Source organism: Salvelinus sp. IW2-2015, linkage group LG26 (assembly GCF_002910315.2).
Source record: "Salvelinus sp. IW2-2015 linkage group LG26, ASM291031v2, whole genome shotgun sequence".
NCBI classification, from domain to species: domain Eukaryota; kingdom Metazoa; phylum Chordata; class Actinopteri; order Salmoniformes; family Salmonidae; genus Salvelinus; species Salvelinus sp. IW2-2015.
Genome location: NC_036866.1, coordinates 36,566,400 through 36,584,053, shown reverse-complemented (window position 1 = coordinate 36,584,053; position 17,654 = coordinate 36,566,400). Strand labels below are relative to the sequence as shown.

Genomic DNA, 17,654 nt, shown 5'->3' with positions numbered 1-17,654 from the left:
AAACTGAGTAGCCTAACTAAGACTGCACTGAAATAAAGTACTGTGGAAAATAGCGTGCTCTTCAAATTGACTACGAGATCAATATGATCTCATTCTCATTGAAGACTTGTTGTTGATATACAGTGAAGCTTTTTCATTTCGTTTTCTTGCTCAGTGAGTTTTGGCAACAACAACCTTTGGAAATGACCAGGAAGGAAGCCATCCATCACTCTTCAGAGAACAAAGTAGGCTATAAATGTTGAACCAAATTGCAGGATCAAATCAAACAACACTGGATAAAGTCAACCGATTTAGCCTAGTGACTCAAAGGGGAAAAGCTGTGGGGGTATTTCCACACAGGCATATAATTATAGACATTTCCTACATCACATCAATAGGACTCAAATATGTTCTGCCAGGCTCTTTAGCCTTAATTAGTAGGCTACTTTTCTCCATAGAATAAACACTGATCTGTGACTGTCAATAAATAACATACAAATTAATGAGAAGAATCATGAATGGTCCCAAGGACATAATATAGGATTACCATTTATCATCGGAGGGCTTCATATGGGCCTAACCTGATCCTCACCTCTGGAGCAAAGGTTATGGGATGATTATTGGATGCTAAAGGTACACATTTGAGGCCTATTCTTCATCTGTCGTGGTCAGGGTTGGGGAGTAGGCCTAATCAATTACATATAATCTGATTACCAAAAAAACGGTGACTGTAATCAGTTAATTTACCTGCAAAAATATTGTAATCAGATTACAGATACTTTTGAAAAATGAAATGTTTACTTCTTGGATTACTTTTAAATTCAGAAAGGAGGTGTGCTGAGAAAAAAATACATTATGACGCCTTTCTGTTTTCTCAGTGACATTCAATTCAGCATCGGAAAAAAGGTGCAAGTTTAAGTTTGTTCCACCTGAACGAGTCTGACCACAAGTCAGAGACAACTATGATGACAAACCAAATGCGTTTGATGGATCCGTTTTGTCTTCTTCTAATGGCTCTTAAGGGGAAAGTAATCCAAAAGTAATCAGATTATGTTACTGAGTTTAAGTAATCCAAAAGTTACATTACTGATTAGGACTTTTTCCTACAATTTTAGACAGGTAACTAACTAGCAACTGTAATGTAATAAAAGTAATGAAATCCACACTAAAACATTAACTTAAGCCTGACAACCTAATTTGAGTAGGCCGGTCTATGTGCAAAAAGACTCCAACCAACAACGTTACATAAAACGTACAATACCACTTATAGGCTCGACATTGTGTTTGTGCACTTCTACAAAATCACTACAGTGCCTTAGGCATCAGGCTAATCACTAGTCTAACTAATGCAGTACCATTTGCCAAAGTGGCTGTAAAATGGAAAAATCTATTCAGAACCACAAAACACTGTTACAGTCCAGTGTGACTGGATGCACACAACAATGACAAAAAAGTTATCGGCAGAACCCTCATGGAACAGCAGTGAATAAACGGGTTAGGCTATCTCACAGTGAACATTTTGTGATGGTGTACTATCATTTCCTTTGTGTGTATGATAATACATTTAGTTTGTATAGCCTAATTAATGTTGTGTGTGGATGAGGATATATGGAGACCATATGTTCCAGAGTAACAACCTCAGGTCATTCTAGTTTAAGGGTCCAAAGTGAGCTACGTACTGAAGCACACTAGTAGGAACAACTAGCTAGTTACATAACATTTTCTGGTGCTTGACCTTCGTATGTCCCTATTCTCCCTCATCAAAAGCAATTGTATATTTTATTCAAAAGCCATCACAAACCTACCAGGACTAATTCTAGTAATTTTTTAGAGTGGGGTTTGGTTGGGCACTGAAGTGCTGTAATGGACAATATGTCTTCGCTGATGCAGTGAGTATGTTTCTGACTAACTTGCCAGACTAGAGAGTGCTAGAGAGTGCCATGGCCTTTATTAAAGTCATTTTCTTCTTGCGTAACTTAAGCATCATGCATGATTTAATTGGGAACTGCCATGATTACACAAGTCACAGTCTAATACACGTGTGTGTGACGTGTGTTTTGTGTGTACACGTGCGTGTGTGCGTGTTTCCGGGGCAGGATGTGTGTGTGAGCTGCCGGGAAGCAGCCAACACTTTGAATAATTCATAGTAGTGGACCTTCAAATCGGGTTCCAAAGAGCTGTATCAATTTGCCTAGTTTATATTCTAAAACGTGTTTTATACATTTTCCATTAGAATCGCGCTTAAAGTCCAAACAGAGGCTTGTGCTGTTGAATCAGGGAACTTTGAGAACCAGAAATCTGTATTACCCTGCAATCAGACGAGAGGTGTAGTGTATGTCATCACAGTTGGACTACTAGGCAGATCAGACAGCTGAGTTGAGGTGGTCTCCTAATGGTAACTGAGATGGTATCTTGAAGAAAGTAGATTGTCAACATGAACCTTCTGGAGGAATAATGTGAGTGTGTGAGTATCAGGTTTTGTTTACACTGAGGTGAACTCATGGCAGGTAACCAACAGGAAGCTGCTGAGGGGAGAACGGCTCATAATAATATCCGGAACGGAGCGGAATGGAACGGCATCAAGCACCTGGAAACCATGTGTTTGATGTATTTGATACCATTCCACTCAACCGCTCCAGCTATTACCACGAGCCTGTTCTCCCCAATTAAGGTACCACCAACCTCCTGTGCAGGTAACACGTCCTTCGAGCAGCATGGTGACTGCCTGGCTCTGTGAAGACTGTGAGATGGTAGATATTCTGGAACTGTCTGTGGTAAACCCGGCTGAAATCCACTTCAAATATCCCCTTTCAGAAAGTGTAGCTCATTCGCAAGAGATCGTATTGATTTTATGGGAGAGACAGAGAAACGTTGACTTGTCCACAGTTTCATTTGAGAGGACTCGGGAGAAGACGCAATAAAGAAAGCAAAGTACGTTAGAAAAAGGGTCCGACTTTCTGTAATTCTTCTGTAACGTAGGCGTATCTAATGTAAACATAACAGGAATCTTCATCTATTCTGTTGGGTGTTAAAGCAGTGAAGTGAGCTTGATCGGGCTATGGGCTTCAGTATGCCGTGCTACTGTAAATGTTTTACACTGTCTGTGTGACTGAGAGTACATTAGAGGGACTTCAGAGTTCAGACCCTGACTAGGCATCGCTAGCAGCACAAGCCACAACCAGACTCGTCATACGGAGTGACTCAGCAACTGCCTGCCATGTCACTGCTCTCTGTACGAGCTCTCTACACATCAAAACAACCACAGTACCAGATGACATCTATTTATACCAAAGAAAGATAGAGGAAAACTCATAAACACACGCATCATCATCATACAACCCAAACTACCGAGAACCAGTGAGAGATCCAGCCAAAGAACCACAGCTGCTCAGACATCTAGACTGGCTATGATGCATCTGAACTTTGTTTGTGGAGATGAACTTGAACTCAATCAAGGTGCTCTTTACGGTCTTTGTTTTCCTTCATTGCTCCCATTCAGTCAATGTTAGATCTAGACAGTGACTGGCTCCCCTAAGAGGAAAACATGCTAAATGCTATCATTTGGTTCTGTAACATGTACGCTGGGAGTTGGGGAGGAAGTACAGGGAGTGTATTTAATAAATAAATGAATATAGAAGAAAACAAGATACACGAGTAGCGTACAGACATCAAACACAAACAGAGTCAATAACGCCGAGGGAAAGAACCAAAAGGGAGTGACATATATAGAGAAGGTAATCAGGCCGGTGATTGAGTCCAGGTGAGTCTGATGAGGTGCTGATGCGCGTGACGATGGTGACAGGTGTGCATAAAAATGAGCGGCCTGACGACCTCGAGCGCCGGAGAGGGAGCATACGTGACAGTACCATTTTCAGTCCCTGAATTTTTTTTTACAAAAGAATTGTCATGCACCTATGCACTTAAATAGCGAATGGAGGACGCTTTTCCCATTGTTCATTTTCATAGGTAGGCTATACTCCTGTTGTAAAGTGAAGCAATGTGCTTAATATTAGGAAAGTTGAGAAATAAATATAGTAGGCCTAGCCTCTAGAAAGGCGATGGGATCCTCCTCTTTTAATAGAGGCCATCAAAACTCTGTTAACTTGCATAGCCTATAGAAATGTTGCGCAACATGAGCTCATAGGCTCTCATGACGTTTTGTGATTTTCGATTGCATTTCCATTGACGTCAGAGAGATTATTTGTATTTGTATTTATTATGGATCCCCATTAGCTGCTTCTTTACTCTTCCTGGGGTCCCGCAAAATTAAGGTAGTTTATACAATTTTAAAACATTACAATACTTTCTCAGATTTTACAACACACTGTGTGGCCTCAGGACCCTACTCCACCACTACCACATATCTACATTACTAAATCCATGTGTGTGTGTGTGTGCATGCATGTGTCTGTGCCAAGGTTTGTGTTGCTTCACAGTCCCCGCTGTTCCATAAGGTGTTTTTTTATCTGTTTCTTAAATCAAATGTTACTGCTTTGCGTCAGTTACTTGATTTGGAATAGAGTTCCATGTAGTCATGGCTCTATGTAGTACTGTGTGCCTCCCATAGTCTGTTCTGGACTTGGGGACTGTGAAGAGACCTCTTGTGGGGTATGCATGGGTGTCCGAGCTGTGTGCCAGTAGTTTAGACAGAGAGCTCAGTGCATTCAACATGTCAATACCTCTCATAAATAAAGGTAGTGAGGAAGTCAATCTCTCCTCCACTTTCAGCCAGGAGAGATTGACATGCATATTATTAATATTAGCTCTCTGAGTACATCCAAGGGCCAGCCATGCTGCCCTGTTCTGAGCCAATTGCAAAAAAGTCTGAACTCTGAAACTAACTGCAGCTCTTTGTTGAGTGTTGCAGTCATTTCAGTCGCTGTAGTAGCTGACGTGTATAGTGTTGAGTCATCCGCATACATAGAAACTCTGGCTTTACTCTGTCAGCGTCGTTAGTAAAAATTGAAAAAAGCAAGGGGCCTAAACAGCTACCCTGGGGAATTCCTGATTCTAACTTCCATTGAAGAACACCCTCTGTGTTCTGTTAGACAAGTAACTCTTTATCCACATTATAGCAGGGGGTGTAAAGCCATAACACATATGTTTTTCCAGCAGTAGACTATGATCAATAATGTCAAAATCTGCACTGAAGTCTAACAAGACAGCCCCCACAATCAATTTATCATCAATTTATCAGCCAGTCATCAGTCATTTGGTATGTGCTGTGCTTGTTGAGTGGCCTTCCCTATAAGCATGCTGAAATTCTGTTGTCAATTTGTTTACTGTAAAATAGCATTGCATCTGGTCAAACACCATTTTTTCCAGAAGTTTACTTAGGGTTGGTAACAGGCTGATTGGTCGACTATTTGAGCCAGTAAAAGGGGCTTTACTATTCTTGGGTAGCGGAATGACTTTAGCTTCCCTCCAGGCCTGAGGGCACACACTCTCTAGTAGGCTTAAATTGAAGATGTGGCAAATAGGAGTGACAATATCGTCTGATATTATCCTCAGTAGAGGGACAATAGAGTGCGGTAATACGGTCACCGTAACAGCCCTAATCAGGCCAACATGTTCCTTTTTCTTGGGTGTCCTGAAAATGAGTAGTGTCTCAGTGCCTGGATATTCCAGAGCGTACACTAGCTAGCTAACTTCCATGCGGCATGCAGCGCCACGGGGCGCCAAGCGTTTGAACCCCAGCAGCTGGGTAACACTCCTCCACACCTCCCTCCTTTCCATGACCATTAGTAACACACAGAGAGAGAGATAGATATATAAAGAGAGTGAGAGAGAGCGAGAGCGAGAGAGATTTTTTTTAAATATATTCTTTAAAAACTTTTGTGAGTGTAATGTTTACTAATGTTTCCCTGTTAATTTCCCTTTTGTTTATTGTCTATTTAATTTGCTTCGACAATGTAAACATATGTTTCCCATGCCAATAAAGTATTTTGAATTGAATGAGAGAGAGATCTTCTGCACAGATTCTGCCAGACCTGGGCCCTGACAGTAAAACTCAGTAAGACCAAAATAATGGTGTTCCAAAAAAGGTCCAGTCGCCAGGACCACAAATACAAATTCAATCTAGACACCGTTGCCCTAGAGCACACAAAAAACTATACATACCTTGGCCTAAACATCAGCGCCACAGGTAACTTCCACAAAGCTGTGAACGATCTGAGAGACAAGGCAAGAAGGGCATTCTATGCTATCAAAAGGAACATAAAATTCGACATACCAATTAGGATCTGGTTAAAAATAATTGAATCAGTTATATAACCCATTGCCCTTCATGGTTGTGAGGTCTGGGGTCCGCTCACCAACCAAGAATTCACAAAAAATGGGACAAACACCAAATTGAGACTGCATTCAGAATTCTGCAAAAATATCCTCCGTGTACAACGTAGAACACCAAATAAAGCATGCAGAGCAGAATTAGGCAGATACTCGCTAATGATCAAAATCCAGAAAAGATCCGTTAAATTCTACAACCACCTAAAAGGAACCGATTCCCAAACCTTCCATAACAAAGCCATCGCCTACAGAGTGATGAACCCGGAGAAGAGTCCCCTAAGCAAGCTGGTCCTGGGGCTCTGTTCACAAACACACCCCACAGAGCCCCAGGACAGCAACACAATTAGACCCAACCAAATCATGAGAAACAAAAAGATAATTACTGTACACATTGGAAAGAATTAACTAAAAAACAGAGCAAACTAGAATGCTATTTGGCCCTAAACAGAGAGTACACAGTGGCAGAATACCTGACCACTGTAACTGACCCAAACTTAAGGAAAGCTTTGACTATGTACAAACTCAGTGAGCATAGCCTTGCTATTGAGAAAGGCCACCATAGAGACACCTCCCTATCCCTCCCTCCCTCCCTCTCTCTCTTCCTCTCTCCCTCTGCTTAATGCTGGGCATGAGAGGAAGCTACTAGCTACAGAAGCATCCTTCATTAGACAGAAACATTGTTACTTCTTACAGTGTCTAGGCCTACAGTGCCTTCAGAAAGTATTGAAACCCCTTGACTTTTTCCACATTTTGTTGTGTTTCAGCCTGAATTTAAAATTGATTAAATTGAGATTTTGTATCACTGGCCTACACACAATACCAAAGTTGAATATTGTTGAAATGTATTGAAATGTATTAAAAATGAAAAGCTGAAATGTCCTTTTTGTTATGGTAAGCCTTTTATTTTATTTATTTCAACTTTATTTAACCAGGTAGGCTAGTTGAGAACAAGTTCTCATTTACAACTGCAACCTGGCCAAGATAAAGCAAAGCAGAGCGACACAAACAACAACACAGAGTTACACATGGAATAAACAAACATACAATAGACAATACAACACAATAGAGAAAAAAAAGTATATATACAGTGTGTGCAAATGAGGTAAGATAAGGGAGGTAAGACAATAAATAGGCCATAGTGGCAAAATAATTACAATTTAGCAATTAAACACTGGAGTGATAGAAGTGCAGAAGATGAATGTGCAAGTAGAGATACTGGGGTGCAAAGGAGCAAAATAAATAATAACAGTATGGGGATGAGGTAGTTGGATGGGCTATTTACAGATGGGCTATGTACAGGTGCAGTGATCTGTGAGCTGCTCTGACAGCTGGTGCTTAAAGTTAGTGAAGGAGATATGGGTCTCCAGCTTCAGTGATTTTTGCAAATCGTTCCAGTCATTGGCAGCAGAGAACTAGAAGGAAAGGTGGCCAAAGGAGGAATTGGCTTTGGCTTTCCTAACTGCCTGTGTACAGTGGGGAGAACAAGTATTTGATACACTGCCGATTTTGCAGGTTTTCCTACTTACAAAGGCATGTAGAGGTCTGTAATTTTTATCATAGGTACACTTCAACTGTGAGAGACGGAATCTAAAACAAAAATCCAGAAAATCAATTGTATGATTTTTAAGTAATTAATTTGCATTTTATTGCATGACATAAGTATTTGATACATCAGAAAAGCAGAACTGAATATTTGGTACAGAAACCTTTGTTTGCAATTACAGAGATCATACGTTTCCTGTAGTTCTTGACCAGGTTTGCACACACTGCAGCAGGGATTTGTTCCCACTCCTCCATACAGACCTTCTCCAGATCCTTCAGGTTTCGGGGCTGTCGCTGGGCAATACGGACTTTCAGCTCCCTCCAAAGATTTTCTATTGGGTTCAGGTCTGGAGACTGGCTAGGCCACTCCAGGACCTTGAGATGCTTCTTACGGACGCACTCCTTAGTTGCCCTGGCTGTGTGTTTCGGGTCGTTGTCATGCTGGAAGACCCAGCCACGACCCATCTTCAATGCTCTTACTGAGGGAAGGAGGTTGTTGGCCAAGATCTCGCGATACATGGCCCCATCCATCCTCCCCTCAATACGGTGCAGTCGTCCTGTCCCCTTGATGATGTTTCCACCTCCATGCTTCACGGTTGGGATGGTGTTCTTGGGGTTGTACTCATCCTTCTTCTTCCTCCAAACACGGCGAGTGGAGTTTATACCAAAAAGCTCTAAAAGCTCAATATTCCAAGGTAAGAGGTTTTAGGTTGTAGTTAATATGCAAAAATGTATCAACGTAAAATTAATCAACATTTAGTGTTTTCTTCACCCAACTTTTAACCCAAATCCAACGACGTGGAGATTTTTTGGTTGTTGATTTCAAGTTGAATTCACATTAGTTGACAACTCAACCAAATGTAAATCAAAACTAGACAATGAACTGACATCTGTGCCCAGTGTGTAATTTGACCGAGGACAATGCAACAGCCAGCAGACGGACAGGTAACTTGGGTTGACATTACAGTAGGCATGGCTGGACAAAGGGTTACAGGACAGAGTACCGCTGCCACCTGCTTGCTGAAACACGAGCGTTTTGCGCACCACTGGGTTTCATCAATTTAACAGGCATGGAACGCATGCACGGAGACACCTTCAAATATCCCATCATCGTAGCACAAATGTCAAGTGCGTGAACTGGCAAGAGAAGTGTGCCATAGGACAGGTTTGATGAGGTCAACAAGGAATGTGGACTATTATACTGTACAATTTTATGGTTACTGTTTGGCTAAATTATATTGATGAGTAATCAAATAAAGAATTTCCCATTTTATTCCTTCATTAAAACAAAATAACACTGAAATAAGCCCTGGTTTCATTAAAGGCTGACAGCATTCTTGAATTAATGTGGTGGGAGGTTAATTAATTCCTTACATGAAAAATCCCCTAATAATGAGATTCCTGCTGCACGTGATGGGGCCTTGAGGTGTCTCATTTGCATCAACACACAACATCTACATACTGGCACAAATTGTCTTCATAACAAATATTGGTCTGCCTCCTCACTCTTTCTAAAGACTTTGTGGATGAAACAGTAGCTGAGTTGATCATAACGTCTACTAGCAACACAGGCCCATTCATATGACAGAATTATTCAATCAGTTTGAGCATCGGAGTAGCTGGCAGGTGGCCTGCACAACCGGAGGATTATCTGTGCTGCCAATGGCTGATCCTACCATTTCTTGTCATCCTAATAACATAACAAGAAATACACATAGCCAGAGAGAGAGAGAGAGCGAGAGCGAGAGAGAAAAGTGGGACACAAAATGGAACAAACACCCAATTGAGACTCTGCATGCAGAATTCTGCTAAAATAGGATTTAGGACTATACCCGCTAGTTATCAACATCCAGAAAAGAGCTGTTCAATTCTACAACCACCTAAAAGGAAGTGATGCCCACACATTCCACCACAAAGCCCTCACCTACAGAGAAGAACCTCGAGAAGAGTCCCCTCAGACAGCCAGAGCCTCAGGACAGAAACACATTTAGACGCAACCCAATTATGAGAAATCAAAAAGATAACTAATTGACATACTGAAAAGAATCAACCAAAAAACAGAGCACATTGGAATGCTCTCTGGCCCTAAACAGAGTATACAATGTCAGAATACCTGACCACTGTGACTGACCCTAAATGTATAAAGTCATTGACTATGTACAGACTAGAGTTCGACTGATTAATCGTCATGGCCGATTAATTAGGGACGATTTCAAGTTTTCATAACAATCGGTAATTGGCCTTTTTGGACGTCGATTATGGCCGATTATATTGCAATCCACGAGGAAACTGCGTGGCAGGCTGACCACCTGTTACACGAGTGCAGCGTCAAAAGGAGCCAAGGTAAGTTGCTAGCTAGCATTAAACTTACCTTATAAAAAACAATCAATCTTCACATAATCACTAGTTTACTACACATGGTTGATGATATTACTAAGTTAACTAGCTTGTCCTGCGTTGCAAATAATCACAGTGCCTGTTCATTTATCGTCGAATCACAGCCTACTTCAACTTCGCCAAACGGGTGATGATTTAACAAAAGCGCTTTCGCAAAAAAAGCACATTCGTTGCACAAATGTACCTAACCATAAACATCAATGCCGTTCTTAAAATCAATACACAGAAGTATATATTTTTTAAACCTGCATATTTAGTTAAAATAAATGCATGTTAGCAGGCAATATTAATTGGGTAATTGTGTCACTTCTCTTGCGTTCAGTGCAAGCAGAGTCAGGGTATATGCAACAGTTTGCGCCGCCTGGCTCGTAGCGAACTGTGTTTCTTCCTAACAAAGACCGTAATTAATTTGCCAGAATTTTACATTATTATGACATAACATTGAAGGTTGTGCAATGTAACAGCAATATGTAGACTTAGGGTGGCCACCGTTTGATAAAATACGGAATGGTTCCGTATTTCACTGAAAGAATAAACGTTTTGTTTTCGAAATGATAGTTTCCGGATTTGCCCATTATTAATTTCTAAGGCTGGTATTTATGTGTGTTTATTATAATAAAGTCTATGATTTGATTTTGATAGAGCAGTCTGACTGAGCGGTGGTAGGCAGCAGCAGGCTCGTAAGCATTCATTCAAACAGCACTTTACTGCGTTTGCGAGCAGCTCTTAGCAATGCTTGGTGCACCGCGCTGCTTATGACTTCAAGCCAATAAACTCCCGAGATTAGGCTGGCAATACTGAAAAGAAAGTGCCTATAAGAAAGTGCCTATAAGAACATCCAATAGTCAAAGGTATATGAAATACAAATGGTATAGAGAAAGTTGACGCATCATAATTCTACAACCTAAAATTTCTTAACTGGGAATATTGAACCACCAGCTTTCATATGTTCTCATGTTCTAAGCAAGGAACTTAAACGTTAGCTTTTTTACATGGCACATATTGCACTTTTACTTTCTTCTCCAACACTGTGTTTTCTGCATTATTTAAACCAAACTGAACATGTTTCATTATTTATTTGAGACTAAATAGATTTTATTGATGTATTATATTAAGTTAAAATAAAAGAGTTGATTGTTCATTCAGTATTGTTGTAATTGTCATTATTACAAATATATATTTAAAAATAAAATAATAATAAAAAATAAAAAAAATCGGCCAATTAAATCGGTATCGGCTTTTTTTGGTCTTCCAATAATCAGTATTGGTATTGGCGTTGAAAAATCCTAAATCGGTCAACCTCTACTACAGACTCAGAAAGCATAGCCTTTCTATTGAGAGAGGCCGCCATTGGCAGACTCGAGAGATGACAGGCAATGTGCCCACTGCCCTCAAAAGGCGGAAACTGAGCTACACTTCCTAACCTCCTGCCAAATTATGACCACATTAGAGACACATATTTCCCACAGATCACACAGACCCACAAAGAATTTGAAAACAAATCAGACATTGGTAAACTCCCATATGTGTTAGGCTAAATACCGCAGTGTGCCATCACAGCAGCAAGATTTGTGGCCCGTTGTCAAGAGAAAGGGGCAACCAGTGGAGCACAAATTGCATTGTAAATACAACCTATATGTATCTGTTTATTTATTTTCCCTTTTATACTTAATATAACATTTGAAATGTCTATATTCTTTTAAAACTTTTGTGAGTGTAACGTTTACTAATGTTTCCCTTCTTTTTTCCCCTTTTGTTTGTCTATTCCATTTGCTTTGGAGAGAGAGAGAGAGGTGGGTGCATCATCGAAAGATCTGAGGCGAGCCTTGTACACACATTTCACTTGCACATTTTGTGTAATAATAACATTATTCTGTGGAAAAACTCTATGGATCCTGGCCTGATACGTAAAGATCCTAATCAAGACCCATTGCAGAGGTATGCTACCACAAGAGTTCTACAGGAAATGTGTTGGTCATCGGTCATAAGCCCTGTAGTTTCCCTCATCCTGACCTAAATGACTGGAGATAAAGACTGAAAGCTACATTATCTTTCTAATGCAAGGGCGCTGTGGCTAGAGTAGACTGCATAGTGATTAGACGATGGAAACAAAGATCAACTTTGTGTAGACATTTCCAGATTTAGGAAATGTATTTTAAGGGGAAATTTGAAAGCTAGTTTTAGGCTAGGCTACAGACAACAATTTGTGTCACACTAAATTTCACATGACGTGACTGGGCACAAATTGCTTGATTCAACATTGTTTCAATGTCATTTGTCATTGTATTCTGACATGGAATGTGGAAAATACACTGGATTTGAAAGAAAGTCATCAAAGTAAACTGTTGCTTTAAGGATGAAATTTCAACCACAGGATTATGGTAACCAAATTTCAACATAGACAAATCTTGTATAAAAGATGTTGAATTTGTACTTTTAAAACAGGGGATGTCAAACTCAATCAGTGCATGTGCCATATTGAAAAAACACAAGGCATTTGCAGGCCAGACATAACCTAATAGGTTTGTTTTAACACCAGATGAGCTGACAGCCATTTTGCACTGTTTCGCTATGGCTTTAGTCATCAATCTAGCAAGAGGGCAATATTTTATTCATGTAGTAGTGTCAGCGGGGAAGCAATAAAATAGGCCAATGTAAACATACACATCTTTTTTTAAGTCATTCTAGCGCCCGATTTCGGGGACTGTCAATTTATCTTCTTTTTTTTTTGTTGCATAGGCCTACAACTGCGACCCAAACTGGCCTTTGTTTTATTCAGAAAAAACATATTTCAAGTTTGATTTGATTTAGTCCTATTTTTTTTTAAACTTACATTTTTCATTGAGATGGAAATGTGAATCCAGTATATCAATTATTCATTTGTAGACAAATTGGAATTAAAGCCAGAATAAGTCAGTGGCACAGATGGAACTATCCAAGCAGAAGATAAATCTTGTTCAAATGTTGATATTTGGTTGCGTTGACAACCAAACACAATTCAATAGCACTTTTGAAAAATAATAAATAGCCTTACAAACTAATGTAACGTTCAAACTTGGCAACATTTTGAGGTTGCTGTAACTACACATTTCTTCTGATGTAATCATAGAAAGCGTGCATGTTTAAGATAGCATGCATAGGTCATTGCAGGTCTGTGGAGATCTTCACAGTTGCTGTAATAATCTGTACAGAATCTCAAACAGCATTGATCACTTTCGCCATATACTTTTATACTCAACTGCAATCCAGGACACTTGGTTCTGCTATTAGATGAAGAACAGTGATATCACATTAACATGTTGTATAAATAAACAAAAGATCTCACATGATGTAGTGCGCCCAGTGGGTGGGCCATACTTTTTACACGGATGGATTTTTATACAGTGCTCTCATTTACTAGAGTTTCTTTCTTGGGCACAAACCGAGATGCTGTGTTGAGCTCAAATCAATATGAATCATTCGAGTGAACCAAAATGTAATTTACCCCTCCCACACGTCCTACTGATCCCAGCTCCGAAATATAACTAACATGATAAGGCCCGTCTGCAGATTCTCTTGATGTCTGTGACGTTCAGTGATTCAATCACAACCCATCCCATTCTCTCTACACATCCATACCCAGCAGGCCACCGCTGTAGGCTAGATAGAAAAAGCAACAGTATTGCCAGCTATGCAGAGTTTTTCTGTTCTGCCATTTGCAGGACAATAAAAAATAAAATAAAAAACACGTCTCAATATTTGTAAAACGCAAAGGAAGATAAATGGTACCTTTTAGATCAAGGCCCATTTTCCTGAAAAATATAACTGCATTCACGACTCCAAATTGTCTTCGTCGGGCTTCCCTATGCTGAGAACATTTAGCACAGATAGTGTTGGTGTCTGCCAAAGCTGGTATGTTATAGCTACATCCAAGTCTGAGTGGAAACATATGTTTTTAGATGAGACTAATAATCTATTTTCACAAAATCTGTGTAGCATTCACAACTCTGAATTGTCTTCATCGGGCGTCCCTGATGAGAACATGATGTAGCTCGGAGAGGAAGACTGGTACTGCGGAGCCAAAGGCAACCCGTGTAAGTGGGTTTGAGGCAATGACAAAACTCACTAAATAAACACACGCCCACACACACACACACACACACACACCACACACACACACACACACACACACACACACACACAGCTCCGAGCAGAATACCACTGAACCATCCAGTACCCTCATATGGGTCATTTTATGAGAACCCACCCCACCTTTCATTATCAGAGTCACATTACAAATTGTGTTTCAGCCAAGCAGCTATGAAACACACACATACATAGACAGAGCCCTAGCTTATATGAGCTGCTGGGAAAACTGAGATACCAATTACAGCCCCCCCCCCCCATGATATCATATCCTTTGTTTGACAGGCTCCTTATAGCAAAAGAGTAAGTCATTTAATGGGTTGTGCAATTTGAAAAAAGGAAAGGGTGGGAGAAGAAAGAGGTATTTTGGTATTAATGCTAACTACAAACCCACACATGGTTCTGTTTTGAGCAGAGCCCCTCGCGTGACTGGCTCTTCTGAGTCTGGCAGTCGTCTGCGAACCCAGAGTGCAATAGAACAATCAAGACATGTCTGTGTTCACGTTTGCTTTATCTGGGGAGCTTTTGAGGTGGGAAAGATTCCATTGTTTTTATTAGCTGACTTTCATTAGATCTAGCTAGATCCCAGGGAGAAACAGCCGAGCACTGAGCAGACCCCCACTAAAAGTCAATAGTTTCGTGTTATAGGATCGGCGTTATCGTTGATCAATTGCTTTCCCACATGCTCACTCACTGCTCACATTTGCTTAGCTTATGGATGTAACGATAAAATCAAGATTGTATGGTGATTCAAGTCCTCATGACAAGGGAGAAATTAGAATAGAAAACAGTTTTAAGTCTTTCCCTAAGGAGCTAAGAGAGTGAACAAGTGAGATAAAATAGTACTGCTGGTTAGTCTACTTTAAGAAAATAACATCAAAAAAATGTGGGTCCGTGTTGTAAAGAAAATCACTTATATAAATCCCTTTTTATAAGCAACAAAAGAGGAGTAAAAATAAGTGATGTCCTTCACAGACAAAAAGGACATTTCTATCCTTACAGAACCTCGTACCTCTGGCAGTAGAACGTCTATAATAAAACACTATCAATGACAATTAGCTTGGCACTATCAACAGTTTAACAGGCCATGGTGAATTACATCACCGAAAATGACAGCTAGCTAGGGTCCGTGACAGATGACCACATACTGTAGCTTAGCAGTGACAGAGTGGTTTTCATAGTACAACCTAGGGTTGCAAAGCTACCAGTAATTTACCAAAGTTACCGGAATCTTCAGTCATTGTGGTAATTAACAGAAAATCTCGGTAACTTTGGTAATTTATACTTGAATAACTTTTATAAAATGTATTCATATATAGTATTCCTTTTTTTTTTTTTTTTTTTACATCTGTGTCCATATTGTCCATGATGTTTGGTAGATAGATCATATGGTACAAGAGAAAATAGCCTAATTAATTTTTTAAAGTATCTAATCAACAATGGCATTATTTTCAATTACCTTTGTGAGGTCTTATCACATGAATATACAATATGAAATAATGACATAAGATGATAAAACAAAACAAAAAGTTGCAAAACATTATTCTAAGTATAAACCATTAACTTAGTGAATGCCATTGGTGTTTCGGCATGAAATATCCTTGGTATTTTTTTTGACACACTTTTATTTATTTGACTGTGTTAGTATGTATTTGTTGTCAATGTTTTTGTATCAAACTGGTGGCAGTTGTGAAAAAAGCCTTTTCCACCACTTATGTAATTATTTCATATTGTATATTTATGTGATAAGGCCTCACAGTGGACCAGAGATAATTACAGACACCTGTGATAATCTGAAGTACCCAAAAGGGCTACTAGATGTCTTGTGATAGGCTACATAAAATCCTTGAAAGATACCACAATTCTGGTAGTTTACTGGTAAACTTCAAAAGTTTACCCTTTGTAACCCTAGTCCAGCCAAGTGCTCTCGTCTGGGCTGCCCAGCCAGATGGAGCATGAGTGTAGACCTGACTGAGGTCATGCCTGCATTTCATCAAATATTCATGGAGCCCTTGTGTTTAATCCTCTGGGAATCCATTTTAAGATAAGACAGAGAGAGGAAGAGGGGGAGGGGAGTCTGTGTGAGAGGGAGACCAGGAGAGAGGAAGAGAGATACAGAAAGAGAGAGAGAGAGAGAGAGAGAGGAGGAAGAAAAAGGTAGAGGAGTTAGTTTAGTTAGCAACCACATTATTTCCCAGTGGTTTTCTCCAGAGAAGCAGACTTTTCCATTGCCGGAATATTGTGTAATTCATTGGAGAAGACTGAACTTCCCCATGCGTCTTCTCCCACTCCCCACCCCCCTCCACTCACCCTGGCCCAGATTTTCTTCGAAAGACAGGAAGGCAAAGGGAGGCTTGTAACTAGAGAAGCCCTGAGGACTGTGTCATTGGGACTATGGGTGCAAATGAGCTTTTGGCTAACCCCGACACATTGACATGGACGTGGCATTATTGTAATATTGATGTTGATTAATGTGCATTGTCACCTAAATTGTTTATTTTTATTTATTTAAAAAAATTGCACTCTCCTCTAATCTGCCTCAGTCTGACCCTGGATACGACTGGGGATTCTCAGGCCTGCTCCTAAGAAAGCAAACACTGTTACTGGGACAGAAAAACACATGACCTCATAAAGGAAATCATTCTTAATCAATGAAGTCGGCTATATAAGCCTGAGAGAGTGGTTTATTGCTATGTTGGGTGGCTGGGTGAGTCTGGCTGCTTAAGGGTGCAGGCCAGGGTGGATGAGGAACCAAAACAACAATACACAATTTACCCCACAGTACCTCAAAAGAGGCCGGACCGAGCGGCACCATCTGCTGAGAGAAACATCTAAATAATTTGTGGCCGTTCGTTGAAGCGCAGAGTGATTTGCACCCGGAGCAATATGGCCTTAGTGTTGCCTTCTGCCAAATTTGGAACTTTGCCTCCGACAAAGTTCACAACAGTGGTGTTTTTCTTTTCACACCCCATTGAAAGCAGCCACGTTTATTTGGACTATTTCTCTATGCCTGTGTGATAACAGGAGCGTAAAACTAGGACTGTGGTAATGGAAAACTAAAGACACTCTGTTCATTTCAAAGTCTAAGTTCAACTGATTTGAACGGCTCAAGTTAGAGTCCCCAAATGTTGTTCCTTACCCTACTTACACTAATGACATCACAATCTCTCTGCTATCCGACTGACACAGCCAGGCTTCCATTCGGAGTAGTCAGTTTGTTTTCGGGTTTGATTACAAACTGAGACATAATGGTCTTATCTGCAGAGAGAGAGACAGAGACAGAGACAGAGAGAGAGAGAGAGAGAGAGAGAGAGAGAGAGAGA

General features: G+C 40.3%; 1 protein-coding gene across 1 annotated transcript in view; it reads right to left on the bottom strand.

The window, feature by feature from the left end:
- Positions 1 to 17,654, bottom strand: part of LOC111952219 (UPF0606 protein KIAA1549-like) — a 93,281-nt gene that overhangs the window by 45,015 nt on the left and 30,612 nt on the right.